This window comes from Homarus americanus, unplaced genomic scaffold (genome assembly GCF_018991925.1).
Source record: "Homarus americanus isolate GMGI-L3 unplaced genomic scaffold, GMGI_Hamer_2.0 scaffold31037, whole genome shotgun sequence".
NCBI lineage: Eukaryota > Metazoa > Arthropoda > Malacostraca > Decapoda > Nephropidae > Homarus > Homarus americanus.
In genome coordinates, this window is record NW_024722227.1 from 4839579 (window position 1) to 4855654 (window position 16076).

Genomic DNA, 16076 nt, shown 5'->3' on the forward strand with positions numbered 1-16076 from the left:
GTTAGGTTTGGGGGTGGGGGGGCGGGTAAGGTTAGGTTTGGGGGTGGTAGGGGCGGGTAAGGTTAGGTTACGTTTGCTTTGGTTAGGTTAGGTTTGAGGGTGGGGAGCGGGTGTGGGTCAGGTTAGGTTAAGTTAGGTTAGGTTTGGGGTGGGTGAGTCGGTAAGGTTAGGTTAGGTTTGGAAAATTTGGAAAATTTCCCGAGATTTTTCAGAAATTTCCCGATTTTTCCAAAATTTCACCATATTTTCCAAAAAATTTCCTAGATTTTTCAGAAATTTCCCCAGATTTTTTTAAAAATTTCCCCAGATTTTTTAAAAATTTCCCCAGATTTTCCAAATTTTTTGGAATTTTTTGAAAATTTCTGAAAAATTTCTAAATTTTTGGGGGAAAATTTAGGAAAATTTTTGGAAAATTTCTGAAATTTTTTGGAAAATTTTTGGAAAAATTTTGGGGAATTTTTGGGAAATTTTCGGAAAATTTCTGGAAATTTTTTGGAAAATTTTTGGAAAAATTTTGGGGAATTTTTGGGAAATTTTCGGAAAATTTCTGGAAATTTTTTCAATTTTTTTGAAATTTATTGGACGATTTTGGAAAATTTGGGGAAATTTTCAGAAAATTTCAAAAAATTTGGAAAATCTGGGGGAAATTTTTAAAAAATCTGGGGAAATTAATGGAAAATCTAGGGATTTTTTGGGAAAATCTAGGGAAATTTTGGGAAAATCTGGGGAAAATTTCTAAAATTTTTAAAAAGCAGAAGACAACGTTTCTCCAACGGGTAACATCCTCTCAACCTGGACACAAAAACAGGGCTACCCACGGCTTTTTCATATATGGATGAGTCTGGGATGAACCTGAACTGAGAATAAGGTGTGGTCAGCGTGGCTCCAGGGCAGGGAGGGGCGACAGACGGTTGGCAGGAGGAGGCGACGGTAAGTAAGGACTATGAAGGAAAAATAAAAGGATAACGTGAAACAAGACGACATATTATGATTGATTTTAAAATCTGTTGAAAAATCATCAGTATGACGATTTAGTTAGATAAGGTTAGGTGAGCTGGAGTAAGGCTAGGTGAGGTTAGAATGACAATGAGGGAGAATCATACTGGTATTTGAAAATCGACGAAGTGGTATGAAATCCACCTTCCCGCACACTGACACGAACACAGAACTAGTCTATGAATAGTTTAAGAAACTCAGTGGATACAAGGATGGTGGGGGTGCTACGGAGAATAAAGCCTTCATCCTACCTGAGGCGTTTTGAAGTCTTGCTTGTCAAGGTGTAAGGCAATTTAGAATTTATAGTCGTTTCAAAGGAGATATGTCAGGCGATTTAGTTATTTCGAGGTTGAGAATTAGCAGGATTCGCCGTTCAAGATGAAGAAGGAAGAGAATTAGTCGTTTCAAGGTAAAAAAAAGTCGTTTAAAAGAACAGAATTAGACGTTTCAAATACAGAATTAGTAATTTCAAGGTACAGGATAAGTCGTTTCAAGGTACAGAGTTAGTCGTTTATAGTTACAATATAATCGTTTAAAATTAAAAAAAATATTCATTTCATGGTACAGAATGAGTCGTTTCAATGCACAGAATTAGTCGTTTCAAAGTACAGAATTAGTCGCTTCAAGGTACAAAATTAGTCGTTTCAAGGTACAGAATTAGTCGTTTCAAGGTATAGAATTAGTAATTTTAAGGTACAAAATTAGTCGTTTCAAGAATTAGTCGTTTCAAGGTACAATTAGTCATCTACAGTATATGGTAGGTACTGTACAGACTGTTAACACGACGCAGAATTACCAACGCCAAGGTAATATTTGTCGTGTTAAGAAACAACAGGAAAGTTGTCGTCTAAAGGTTAGGGCGCCAATTTTCGAGCCTTTGATTCAGTTCAGTTCTCCCACCTGCTGTCGTTAGCCGTCCTTGTCTCTGTTCTCGTCAACCACCCGTCCTCGTGTGTCTGTTCTCTACCGCTTGTGTGTGTGTGGGGCTGTAGTTAACCTGTACATTTTAATTACATTTGTGTGTGTGCGTGAGTTCATTAATATGGAATGTGTTCTGCCGTTCTTGTAAATATTAGAGAGTATAGGTTTGTTATTTTTTATGATTATGTATTACGTAAAAGTTTCGTCTTACATTATACAAATAAGCTAACAGGTAAACGAGTCATCAACTAAAAAGTGGATCAAGCTTTGTTCATCTTCTCAGCTACAAAAAAGGGATGTATGTAGGAACTAGTTTTTCAGCAAGGGAGAAGTGAGTGGGTCGCCTTGGCCTTGACTGGTCGGTCTCAGGTAAGCGGTGGCGTTGGGTGTGTCTCCCTCCCGCCAACACTCACCTCACTACTTTCATTCTCTATTGCAACACTCAAGACGTGCTTAAAAGTGTGAGTGTTTGTGCAGATGCTTGCAAGATGTGATAGACATGTGGAGGAGATGTGGTATGAGGATGTGGTGGAGGAGACAGGAAGGGGGGGGGGTGTGTGGTCATGGGAGCTATCACGGCCACATACCATCATTATGGGCGACCAATTCCAGGGTCATCCGTGTCTCCAAAACCTTGGCAGATGCTCCTCCGAGACTCTACGGACGGCAGGGGGTGGCCTACAGACACACCAGACTGAGAAAGGTTACACGACCGTCTTACAATAGAGCCCAAGGAAAATTTAAAGATATAGAGTCGTGGTTATTAATAGAGGTGATGGAAAGGGTCCACAGACTATTCTTATAAGGCACATGGACACTGCACAGGGGATCACGGACACAGCGAGAAGGCGGGGTAGGGAAGAAGGCCTCACGTACACATTCCAGGAGGGAGCTCACAGTTACTGGGGGGCAGCTTGGGGGACGGGGTGACAACCACCACGCCCTCTGTTACCAAACAACGATGCTTGGGTGGCTGTTCCAACCCTCGCAACTCTGTGTGTGAGTGACCAAGCTTTCCGGATGACAGCCACAATCATCCAGGCTATATTGTATAATGCTTGCTGCCCACGACCCACTGTAACTTCCCTGGTATTAATGAGATACCAGTCTCAGCGAGGCTTCTTGAATTTATCAGTAAACAGTTGGTAAGTATAAGGTCCTCTTTGATTTTAATTAATGACTCACTTGCTTATAACAATCTGTCTAACACTTTTCTATAGTTTATAATACCCCCAGAAATCTATTAATGACCGGTCTCAGACCTTCACATATTTTCCCTGTGTTAACTAATCTGTTTGTAAGCGTTCGAGGAAGTTGAAGACACGATCTATTACATCAGTTTACAGAAATAGTGCGAATCAGTTGAGCGATCCTGACAACCACCTCTGGGAACTGTCACTACCGCCATTAGCCTATTGTACACCATTTGCACAGGCTCCCACCACGACAGATAAGGGTCCAACCACCTCACCTCGCCTCTCGCTTATCTCGTGAGTTAAACTAGGAGGCAAGGATGGAACTTCACCTAGAAAAAATGGTGTCTAGGATTAAGGTGCTTTTTTTTTTAGGTCCAGACAAATTGTACTTCAATATTTACCAATACAATTGTTAAACTAAAAAGCACAAGTAAAATAAAAACGTAACATTGTTTTTTACTTTTTTGCTGGTGATATAAACCCCGCCCCCCTTGCAGTTCATAGCCTTACTTTAAAGTCGAATTGAATATATGTAAAGATATAACTGCTTGAAAACATTAACTTTCAAGATATAAATGGATTTTTTTTAAATAAAGAATATTTACCGTCGACGTCACAAACAAATTCACGCTTTCGGAGAACACATTCGCCCTTCTTCTCTTTTCACTAATTATTAGGTATATCAAGACAAATGACAGGAAACATATAAAGAATAGAAGATGGAGAGATGAGGAGGGGGGAGGGTGGAATGAGGTGAAGAGGGGAAGGGTGACTTGAGGTGGGAAGGGAAGGGGGCGAAGTGGAGTGGAGAGGTGGAAGAAGCATGGTGGGCGTGGTCAGAGGGAGTTATGTTTAAAGATCGCATGATGAACGTGGTAGTGATGGTGGGCATGATAGAGGATGTAGCGATGGAGGGAATATAATAATGGGGGTTCATATATTGAGCACGGTGGTAGTGGTGGTGGGCGTGGCAGAGGGCGTGGTAGTGGTGGTGGGCATGGCAGAGGGCGTGGTGGTGGAGGCCGTATGAGGGTTGGCCACAAGGACGAGGGAGAGCCCCGGGCGTGGGTGGACCCGGTAGTGTGTGTGTACACCATCGACCCTCTTACCTGCTGTCTCTCTCTCTCTCTTGCTCTTTATTTCAATTAAAGTACTTTTTTCTCTCTTCACTACTTAATATCCTGTTTTATTATTATTGTTAATTAATTGTCCTCTTTTTTGTCTCGCTCTCTCACCTAGTCAAGAGTTACACATTCATTAAGGATCTTACAACATTCCTCTCTCACCTAGTCAAGAGTTACACATTCATTAAGGATCTTACAACATTCCTCTCTCACCTAGTCAAGAGTTACACATTCATTAAGGATCTTACAACATTCCTCTCTCACCTAGTCAAGAGTTACACATTCATTAAGGATCTTACAACATTCCTCTCTCACCTAGTCAAGAGTTACACATTCATTAAGGATCTTACAACATTCCTCTCTCACCTAGTCAAGAGTTACACATTCATTAAGGATCTTACAACATTCCTCTCTCACCTAGTCAAGAGTTACACATTCATTAAGGATCTTACAACATTCCTCTCTCACCTAGTCAAGAGTTACACATTCATTAAGGATCTACAACAACCTCTCTCACCTAGTCAAGAGTCATTAAGATCACTCTAGTCAAGAGTTACACTCTCATTCAAGATCTTACAACATTCCTCTCTCACCTAGTCAAGAGTTACACATTCATTAAGGATCGTACAACATTCCTCTCTCACCTAGTCAAGAGTTACACATTCATTAAGGATCTTACAACATTCCTCTCTCACCTAGTCAAGAGTTACACATTCATTAAGGATCTTACAACATTCCTCTCTCACCTAGTCAAGAGTTACACATTCATTAAGGATCTTACAACATTCCTCTCTCACCTAGTCAAGAGTTACACATTCATTAAGGATCATACAACATTCCTCTCTCACCTAGTCAAGAGTTACACATTCATTAAAGATCTTACAACATTCCTCTCTCACCTAGTCAAGAGTTACACATTCATTAAGGATCGTACAACATTCCTCTCTCACCTAGTCAAGAGTTACACATTCATTAAGGATCGTACAACATTCCTCTCTCACCTAGTCAAGAGTTACACATTCATTAAGGATCTTACAACATTCCTCTCTCACCTAGTCAAGAGTTACACATTCATTAAGGATCTTACAACATTCCTCTCTCACCTAGTCAAGAGTTACACATTCATTAAGGATCTTACAACATTCCTCTCTCACCTAGTCAAAGAGTTACACATTCATTCAAAGATCTTACAACATTCCTCTCTCACCTAGTCAAGAGTTACACATTCATTAAGGATCTTACAACATTCCTCTCTCACCTAGTCAAGAGTTACACATTCATTAAGGATCGTACAACATTCCTCTCTCACCTAGTCAAGAGTTACACATTCATTAAGGATCGTACAACATTCCTCTCTCACCTAGTTAACGTGTTACACATTCATTAAGGATCTTACAACATTCCTCTCTCACCTAGTCAAGAGTTACACATTCATTAAGGATCTTACAACATTCCTCTCTCACCTAGTCAAGAGTTACACATTCATTAAGGATCGTACATTCCTGTAAGTAAAGATAAATCGAAAAAAAAAATTACGAAAAAATTACTCTGATATTCTCCTTAACCTAACATAGCTTACACCAAACTAACCTAACCTAACCTAATCTACTTTAACAAACAACAAATACTATAACAAGAACAAATAACTATAGCAAGAACAAATAATAACAAGAACAAATAACTATAACAAGAACAAATAATAATAACAAGAACAAATAACTACAACAAGAGCAAATAACTATAATAAGAACAAATAATAATAACAAGAACAAATAACTATAATAAGAACAAATAACTATAACAAGAACAAAGAATCGGTTTGTGTTATTGACTTAGAAGTTTATTTTCTTTCGACTATTGTTTTCTTTCCCTCTATCATTCCTTCCTTCCTTCCTTCCTTCCTTCCTTCCTTCCTTCCTTCCGTCCCTCACCCCCCCCCTTATTCTATAACCAATGTCTTTGTCTTTGATAAATTACATTAGTTTGAGTTTAAATGCAAAAGCATTGTGCGATGGTGGTGGTGCAGAGAGAGAGAGAGAGAGAGAGAGAGATGGTGTGGTGCTAGAGAGAGAGAGATGGTGTGGTGCTGGAGAGAGAGAGAGGGGTGGGGTAGTAGAAATAGAAAAGGGAGGCCACAGTTGATGAAGGGTGGGTGGGCAGGTGAGAGGGTGGATAGTGGGTTGGTGGGTGGAGTGGCGACCTTGGGTAGGTGTGTGTGTGGTCATAACATAGTAACGGTACAGGGCGGTGGTTCAGGATATTGTATACTCTACTCTAAGCTCACCTGTGTGTGTGTGTGTGTGTGTGTGTGTGTGTGTGTGTGTGCGTGTGTGTGTGCGCGTGTCCTAGTTAGTCCAAGAGATAATGAATGTTTTTTTGTATTCTGTTTGGATGTGAGTATTTCTTTCTCAGAGGTCCTGCCATCACTGAAAACATATGTACTTAGTTTCAAAAGAACGCATTCTACCAGTTTTATCATGAAAGTTTCAAACTAATCACTTAACATGGACAGTATGAGAGTCATTCGTACACTAAACCTTACTTAGGCGTCTCCAGATTTCCTTTCATTTTTAGGACAATAAGCAGAACTAAATGGTGGAGTTTGCGACATTACTACACACACCCAAAGCGTTATCATTGTGCACGAAATCTTGCTCTGTCCAGTGGTCTCTGGGTATTAGCACGTTTTAAGGAGAAGACTACCTGCTCTTGGCACAGACCAGGACAACATGATATCTGATGTAACTTATTCCAGTGTCGTTCTTGTGTTACTTATGCCTACTTAACTCTTCAGTCAATAGTCTTCAAACTTCCCTCCAGGTAACTTATTTGTTTTTAAATATTCATCGTTAATATATAAAGTTACGACCAAAGCAACACATTTTTAAGGACGATCCTCAAAAACTTTATAAGAAAGTTTGAAAGCAGCAGGTTGAGCTGTTGAGCAAGTAGGGCGGTGCCAGGATATGTGAAGTAACCCGAATAAACCAGACGGATATTTGACGCCGCCTTGTGGAAGAGGATCACCACAGCAGAACACAGGTTACAGAAGTGAGTGAATAGAAGACCGTGAATGGAGGGAGAATGTGTCTACCCTTGACCCCGGACACCCTGCCGAGTATGGGCTTACCAGAGTGAAAATAATATGTGACCGATATTTACAAGAACCACATCAAAGAACATGTTTTTGTGGTGAGTAGAAGCATCTTATTCTCTCCGTCTTTGCCCTTTGGTGACTCCGGTCTGTGACACCTGACCTTTACACAGCCTCGAATTAATATGGTTTTTTTTTGTTTGTTTATTTTCAGTGCCTCAGCTGTTGAGGGTCTGTGTCCCGCTGCCACCTTGAACTTGAACTTTGATCCTTTTCGTCTTATTCCCCAACAGTTATGAAGATGACCCTTTCCCCACGAACATTCTGGCGCGAACGGAGGCCTCAACAGGATGTAAACCAGCAGGACGGCCCACAGCAACACAAGCCTTACCAAACAGGACACCCACCACTACTTATCTAAGCCACAAAGGCGCTTAAGCACATGTCTACACACACACAAAACACCATCTGTGAGGGAATTACTACACCACGTCAACCCCCTCATATCACCATCTATGAGGGAATTACTACTCCACGCCAGGCCCCCTCATAACACCATCTGTGAGGGAGTTACTACACTACGTGTCTGCTGTTCAACACCTCAGCGCATATGATCTACATGACCTCCACTCAGGGCCGGTGCAAGATGATTTGGCGCCCTAGGCAAGCCTTTAGATGTACGCCCCCTTGAAAGTTTTGATAAGCTAATGTAGGTACAGTAACCCATTACTACATTGTGAAACTGGAGATTAGCTTTTACTGTAATGGATACATAACCAAATTTATTCTACAAAACATATATCAAATTATTGTTGAAAATAATACAATCACTAGTACACACTCACGCAGTACATACGTCCACTAGTACACACTCACGCAGTACATACGTCCACTAGTACACACTCACGCAGTACATACGTCCACTAGTACACACTCACGCAGTACATACGTCCACTAGTACACACTCACGCAGTACATACGTCCACTAGTACACACTCACGCAGTACATACGTCCACTAGTACACACTCACGCAGTACATACGTCCACTAGTACACACTCACGCAGTACATACGTCCACTAGTACACACTCACGCAGTACATACGTCCACTAGTACACACTCACGCAGTACATACGTCCACTAGTACACACTCACGCAGTACATACGTCCACTAGTACACACTCACGCAGTACATACGTCCACTAGTACACACTCACGCAGTACATACGTCCACTAGTGTACACGAGTACAGCATTATAGACAGAGTACAAGAGAAATCAAATAACTACATACTATAAAAATAATAAGACAGTTTCAACTTACTGTTTAGCAGGATAGCCCTTACTGTTAGCAGGATAGCCACTGACTGAACCACACTTTTGGAGATGACTGACTCGGACTGAAGTGGCCTGGTCACTGGTGTCTGTGAGTAGTCTGGACAGCTTGAATCTTGATCTCCAACTAATCAAGTTGTTCCAGGTTACTATTTGCCTGGCGGCTGGCGGCTCTGGTCGCTGGCCAGTCTCAGTGGGATTATGTTATGCGAGGTCAAACTTCAGAGGTCAGTTAACCTTGCCTCATCCCGACAAAGGCAGGGAAGGGGCGGCTCAGCCGCCCTGGCAGTAAGGGAGGGGAGGGGATGGTGGGGTTGGGAGAAGGGTTCCTCAGATGTCAGCCTTCAGGTCACTGCTCGACAGTTCTCCAGGCCGCCAAAGATAAGGACCCGGGTTAGTCCCTCCGGGGGGTTAACGAATAATGTTAAAAAAGAAAACACAGTCGGCTACCGTCTACCTACCCTCGCCTCCCTCCGACCCCCCCTTCTAACATCCTGCTCCGACCCTCCACGGCTCCACCACAGTGTCCACCACAGTTTAGGTTACATTAGGTTAGGTTGGTTAGGTGAATTTTAGTTAGTTTTACTTCTTTTCACGAAAAACACTCAGTTTTAGATAAAAACCAATGTATTTTACTTATTTTTCTTCTTTTCACGGAAAACTTAATTTCTTTTCAAAACACTGATTTTCAGTGTTAGAGTTTAGGTTAGGTTAGGTTAGGTTAGGTTAGGCTAGGTTAGGTTAGGTTAGGTTAGCTTAGGTTAGGTTAGGTTAAGTTAGGTTAGGTTAGGTTAGGTTAGTAGGTTAGTAGATAACCAACTTTCCCAGAAAGTAGATATTTCCTATTTTTTATGGCACAAATTTCCCGTTTTCTATGATAATCTACTTCGCAAAATTAGGTAATATTTCCCCCAAAACTCGAAAATCTACTCCCCCGAAAGTCGATAATCTACTTTCCTGAAAAGTACAAAGTCTATCTACTTTTTCGGCAAAGTAGATAACCAACTTTCCCGGAAAGTAGATATTTCCCAATTTTTTATGATACAAATTTCCCGTTCTCTATGATAATCTACTTCGCAAAATTAGGTAATATTTCCCCCAAAATTCGAAAATCTACTTCCCCGAAAAGTCGATAATCTACTTTCCCGAAAAGTAGATAGATTTTCTACTTTTCGGGAAAGTAGATAACCAATTTTCCCGGAAAGTAGATATTTCCCATTTTTTATGATACAAATTTCCCGTTTTCTATGATAATCTACTTCGCAAAATTAGGTAATATTTCGCCCAAAATTCTAAAATCTACTTCCCCGAAAAGTCGATAATCTACTTTCCCGGAAAGTAGAAAATCTATCTACTCTTCGTGAAAGTAGATAACCAACTTTCCCGGAAAGTAGATATTTCCCATTTTTTATGATACAAATTTCCCGTTTTCTATGATAATCTACTTCGCAAAATTTGGTAATATTTCCCCAAAAATTCGAAAATCTACTTCCCCGAAAAGTCGATAATTTACTTTCCCGAAAAGTAGAAAATCTATCTACTTCTCTGGAAAGTAGATAACCAACTTTCCCGGAAGTAGATATTTCCCATTTTTTATGATACAAATTTCCCGTTTTCTATGATAATCTACTTCGCAAAATTAGGTAATATTTCCCCCATGTTTTCGAACATGTGCCGTGTTTTCTGTTGAAGAACTCTCTTTTGAAGTTAGTTTTACTTCTTTTCACGGTTAGGTTAGGTTAGGTTAGGTTAGGTTAGGTTAGATGAATTTTAGTGAGTTTTACTTCTTTTCACGAAAAACACTCAGTTTTAGACGGAAACCAATGTATTGTACTTAATTTTATCTTCTTTTCACGGAAAACGCTTAATTTCTTTTCAAAACACTGATTTTCAGTGTTAGAGATTAGGTTAGGTTAGGTTAGGTTAGGTTAGTTTAGGTTAGGTTAGGTTGGGTTAGGTTAGGTTGGGTTGGGTTGGGTTGGGTTGGATTAGGTTGGGTTAGGTTAGTTTAGTTTAGGTTAGGTTAGGTTAGGTTAGGTGAGGTTAGGTTAGGTTAGGTTAGGTTAGGCGAATTTTAGTTAGTTTTACTTCTTATCACGAAAAACACTCAGTTTTAGATGAAAACCAATGTATTTTACTTATTTTTATCTTCTTTTCACGGAAAACGCTTAATTTAATTTCAAAACACTGATTTTCAGTGTTAGAGGTTAGGTTAGGTTAGATTAGGTTAGGTTAGGTTAGGTTAGGTTAGGTTAGGTTAGGTTAGGTTGGGTTGGGTTGGGTTGGGTTGGGTTGGGTTAGGTTGGGTTGGGTTAGGTTGGGTTAGGTTACGTTAGGTTACGTTAGGTTACGTTAGGTTAGGTGAGGTTAGGTTAGGTTAGGTTAGATTAGGTTAGGTTAGGTTATGTTAGGTTAGGTTAGGTTAGGTTAGGTTAGATTATGTTAGGTTAGGTTAGGTTAGGTTAGGTTGGGTTGGGATGGCTTGGGTTGTGTTGGGTTAGGTTAGGTTGGGTTAGGTTAGGTTAGGTTAGGTTTGGTTAGGTTAGGTTCGGTTCGGTTAGGTTAGGTTCGGTTGGGTTGGGTTGGGTTGGGTTAGGTTAGGTTAGGATAGGTTAGGTTAGGTTAGGTTAGGTTTGGTGAATTTTAGTTAGTTTTACTTCTTTTCACGAAAAACACTCAGTTTTAGATGAAAACCAATGTATTTTACTTATTTTTATCTTCTTTTCACGGAAAACGCTTAATTTCTTTTCAAAACACTGATTTTCAGTGTTAGAGGTTAGGTTAGGTTTGGTTAGGTTGGGTTGGGATGGGTTGGGTTAGGTTAGGTTAGGTTAGGTTAGGTTAGGTTAGGTTAGGTTAGGTGAATTTTAGTTAGTTTTACTTCTTTTCACGAAAAACACGCAGTTTTAGATGAAAACCAATGTATTTTACTTATTTTTATCTTCTTTTCACGGAAAACGCTTAATTCCTATTATGAAATTCCACCATGAATAAACTACACGACGTGTCCACTAAGGCTCAGAATGACAACCAGTGTGTTCAGAAAACCCAATGCACTAATGGAGACTGGTACACGAACGATGAATTCAGTTTACCCCCAAGACGCTATTCCATTTTCATTACTATGAGCCAGGAGCGTTAATGTGAGGAGGAAAGATCCCACGTTACCTACGTACACATACCTCCATCTTCCGGGTTCCAAGGTGAGAGAAAACCTTTCTAGTGTTGGCTAGCTATGGCTATGGGCGCAGCTGCACTCTAACACAGTAACTCAAGGGCTTAAGACAATACACGAGCTTAAGCCTTAGTGGGCGTTATGTTATCAAGCCCATAACTATAGTCTAATTTCAGCATTCACGAAGAGCCACACAAAACGCCTGAAAAGTATAATAATAGATTTGTTAGAGAAGAACGCTCTCTGCTGAGACATTGATCAACGTACAGTATGCTCATCCAGATGATTTCAAACTTAATTTGTAACTATTGTTTCCAGTAATTTTCCCATGATTGATGTTAAACCAATTGGACAGTATTTTGAGGATGGTAATCTACCTACCCCCTTTTTTTAATTAGTAAATTAGTTCTACATTCACTATCCTCCAGGATTCTGGTACTACACTCTATTTTAATGACATGTTAAACAAGTTTGTAAAAGACGCACAAAGTTTTTCTTACATTCCTTTAATACTCCGATAAATACAGATATCTCATCGAGACCTGGCGATTTATCGTGACTTATCAATACTAACTCGCTAAGTATCTACTTCAGGGATCATCATCTTTAGGTGTTCGCTTGTAAAAACTGAGAGAAATGCATATTAAAGTTACAGTATTGCTCATCCCCCCCCCTGTTATCAGTTATCTGGCCTGACTGATTGTATTGGTTCAGTCTTGTGAGTCTGATACATTTAAAAAATCCCTTAGGGTGAGTCTTCGCTTCCCTAACTGAATAAATGAACCCCATCCCTTCATACGGGGCGTTTCTATCGTAGAAGCTGATATTAACTGCATTATCTGTCTAGATCAGCGGTTCTTAACCGGGGGGGGGGGCACGCCCCCCTAAGGGGACCTGAGTAATTTCCAGGGTGGGCGCGAACCTAGAGCAAAAATAAGGAATGGCCTTAACAGGTGTGTGTGTCCTTTTTTTTCGTGGGGGTCTCGCTCCCACAGATACTTCAAAATGTCGCAAATGGTAACTATGTCAATCAAAATGTGAAATTCAACTAAAAGTTACTGAATTAAGGTAGTAATAATGTCGGGAAGTGTACGATAATTTGATGAAGAAACGATAATTTTGAGGCTCCAGTACAATAATTCACATTTAAAAATTTGTCAACACTGACTGCGACGGTTTCAAGTGCCAGTCGCCCGCGACGTCCGCCCGTGACAACTTTCTACCTCTCACATTCACGCATTTCTTTCTTCAATTGAGCTATGTTATAGCGTAGACTTTTTATGAACAAAACACTAATGATAATTACTTATATCAATTAAAAAGAATGCTAATTGTTTCGTTTTTATAACGAGAATGCATTTTGCGAACTCAAAAATAGATTGTAAACCCGCGGTGTCTACTTACTGTAGAGTGATGTTTATGGCCATGTGGTGGTGTTTATGATCATGGTTTTAGATTTAGAATTTTATATGAAGGAAGGAGGGGGCCGTGGAGAAGAGGACCAACTGCTGTAGGGGGCGCGACCCTAAAAAGGTTAAGAACCACTGGTCTAGAACTAGATGATCCTTAACACATCTTCCCAGGGCAACAATTCCCTGCCAACTCCCCTTCTCGGCATGTGCAACACATATGACATGCAGGCATTCCTCCCTTCTCCTAGTACGATCTACAGTATAGCTGCCTGAAACTTATACCAAGTAGCTCTTCACTCCTACACCTGACAATATCGTTGCCTCCTGCACTGAGGCAGATAATGGTTTTGTTACCATTGCCAGACATGCTATTGTTCATCCTATTAACTATATCTCCCTCCCCCCAACATCTGGTAAAAACGCCTCCATCCTTATTACATAAGACACGATCCACGTACTGTACCTTACCTGCGTATCACCAACTATTGAAGGTTTTCTTACCTCAGTGTATGGAGTGCGGCGGTTGAGTGGATGCTGCACTGTACAGCAGTGATTTATAATGGCGGCTGTTATTATCATTGTTTTGTGTGGCATAACCCGGTATTACACTAACTACGCCACTAAGCATAACAATGCATATCACACCAGCAGTTATCACAATCGAAAAATTGGTCCAGACAAGATTAGGTCAAACCTCTAAATAACTCACCATGTGATAGGATATTCTACACACAATTTCAGGACAACTATTCACTCTCAGTATATCACAATTTATGAAGAAGTCTGAACTATTTATAAGTACATAAGAACATAAGAATATAAGAAAATAAGGAGTCTGCAATAGGCCGGTTGGCCTGTGCATGGCAGCTCCTGTCGAGAGTTACTACCACTCTCTATCATCCATGAATCTATCTAGCCTCCTTTTGAAATTTTCCAGGGTTCCCGCACTTACTACAAAGTTGCTAAGCTTGTTCCACTCGTCCACCACCCTATTTGTGAACCAGTTTCTTCCTATCTCCCTCCTAAACCTAAACTTATCCAACTTTAATCCGTTGCTCCGAGTCCTATCCTGCTCGGATATTATAAGAACTTTATCTATATCCCCTTTATTGATTCCTTTCACCCACTTAAATACTTCTATCATATCTCCCCGCACTCTTCGTCTTTCTAGGGAATGCAAGTTAAGTTTCTTTAACCTATCCTGATATGGAAGGTTTCTAAGTCCCGGAATCATTTTCGTCATTCTTCGCTGCACCGACTCTAGTGAATTGATATCCATTCTATAATAAGGGCACCAGAACTGAACCGCATAATCGAGGTGCGGCCTGACTAGCGCAAGATATAGTTGCAATAAGACCTCTGCACTCTTGTTACTTACACTTCTAGATATAAAACCCAATACTCTGTTTGCCTTATTTCGAACATTAACGCACTGTTTTCTAGGCCGTAGGTCCGGGCTTACAAGTACCCCTAGGTCTCTTTCACAAGTCGACTTCTCTAGGTTGATGTTGTTAAGGCTGTATACATTATAAGTATTTGTTCTTCCAATATTAAGTACGCTGCACTTGCTGGTGTTGAATTTCATTTGCCATTTTTCAGACCACCCCTGCAGTTTATTTAGATCCTCCTGTAATGCATTTGCATCCTGCCCTGAATTAATTTGCCGCCCTATTTTGGTGTCATCCGCAAACTTGCTTATGTCACTGCTGATCCCAGTATCTAAATCGTTTATGTAGATTATGAACAAGAGTGGGCCTAGTACTGACCCCTGGGGAACGCCACTGGTTACACGGCCCCACTCAGATTTAATACCATCTACGCTGACCCTCTGCGTTCTATCGGTGAGCCATGATTTTATCCAATTTAAAACTTTCCCCTCGATACCATGAGCCTTAATTTTTCTCAGAAGCCTCTGATGCGGTACTCTGTCAAATGCTTTGCTAAAGCCTAAGTAAATAACATCGTAATTTTCATCATTATCTACTACCTCGAAGACTTTCCTAAAAAACGTTAGCAGATTTGTTAGACAAGATTTTCCCTTTGTAAACCCATGTTGAGAGTCGTAGATTAATTTGCTAGTCATTCATATCATCCTGATCTACAGTAATTTATCTCTCGCAATTAATATGTAAAAAGTTAACATTACATATCTACTGATAAAATCACATATGTATTACAATAACTTACAAACTTCCATAGATATTTCACTTTCTTCAATAAATTTTAATTGAGTTAAAACATTTTAAGACTCACCAAATCATTTCAAAATGATCGTCACTCATTAATTTTCTTCATACAATACTTCATATTTCTTAAAAATCAAAGATAACATTACAATACCAGAATCTATCATATTTGCTTAAAAATGCTGAACTAGGCATAAAAATCCAACACTCGCCTTTTGTTCCAGTGATCGGTAGCTCAACCCTCGGACACTCCCAGTTCACCTCGATGTAAATGGGTACCGAAGTTTACAACTTGGGGAAATAAATGTGGTCGAGTGCAGTACCAATCATGCTGCCTCCTTGTACAGTATATTGAAAGCTTATTATACAGTGTGCTGTATCTAACAAGGTAATCATGTCAATAGGACCCACTTTCACTTTTCCACCTTCAATGTATACCTAATCTTTATCATTCTCGTGGATCATTTCGTCACCCAGAAGACAAAAAGAATTATAACACTTAGCTGCTTTAGTCATCTTTACCACAGGCTTTGTCGCCCCTCTTAGCGATTTTCCAATACCTAACCTATCTCAGTTTCTTCCAGCCTTACATTCTCTTCCTCCAACTCCAAATTTTCCTCCTTCATCTGCTCGAGCTC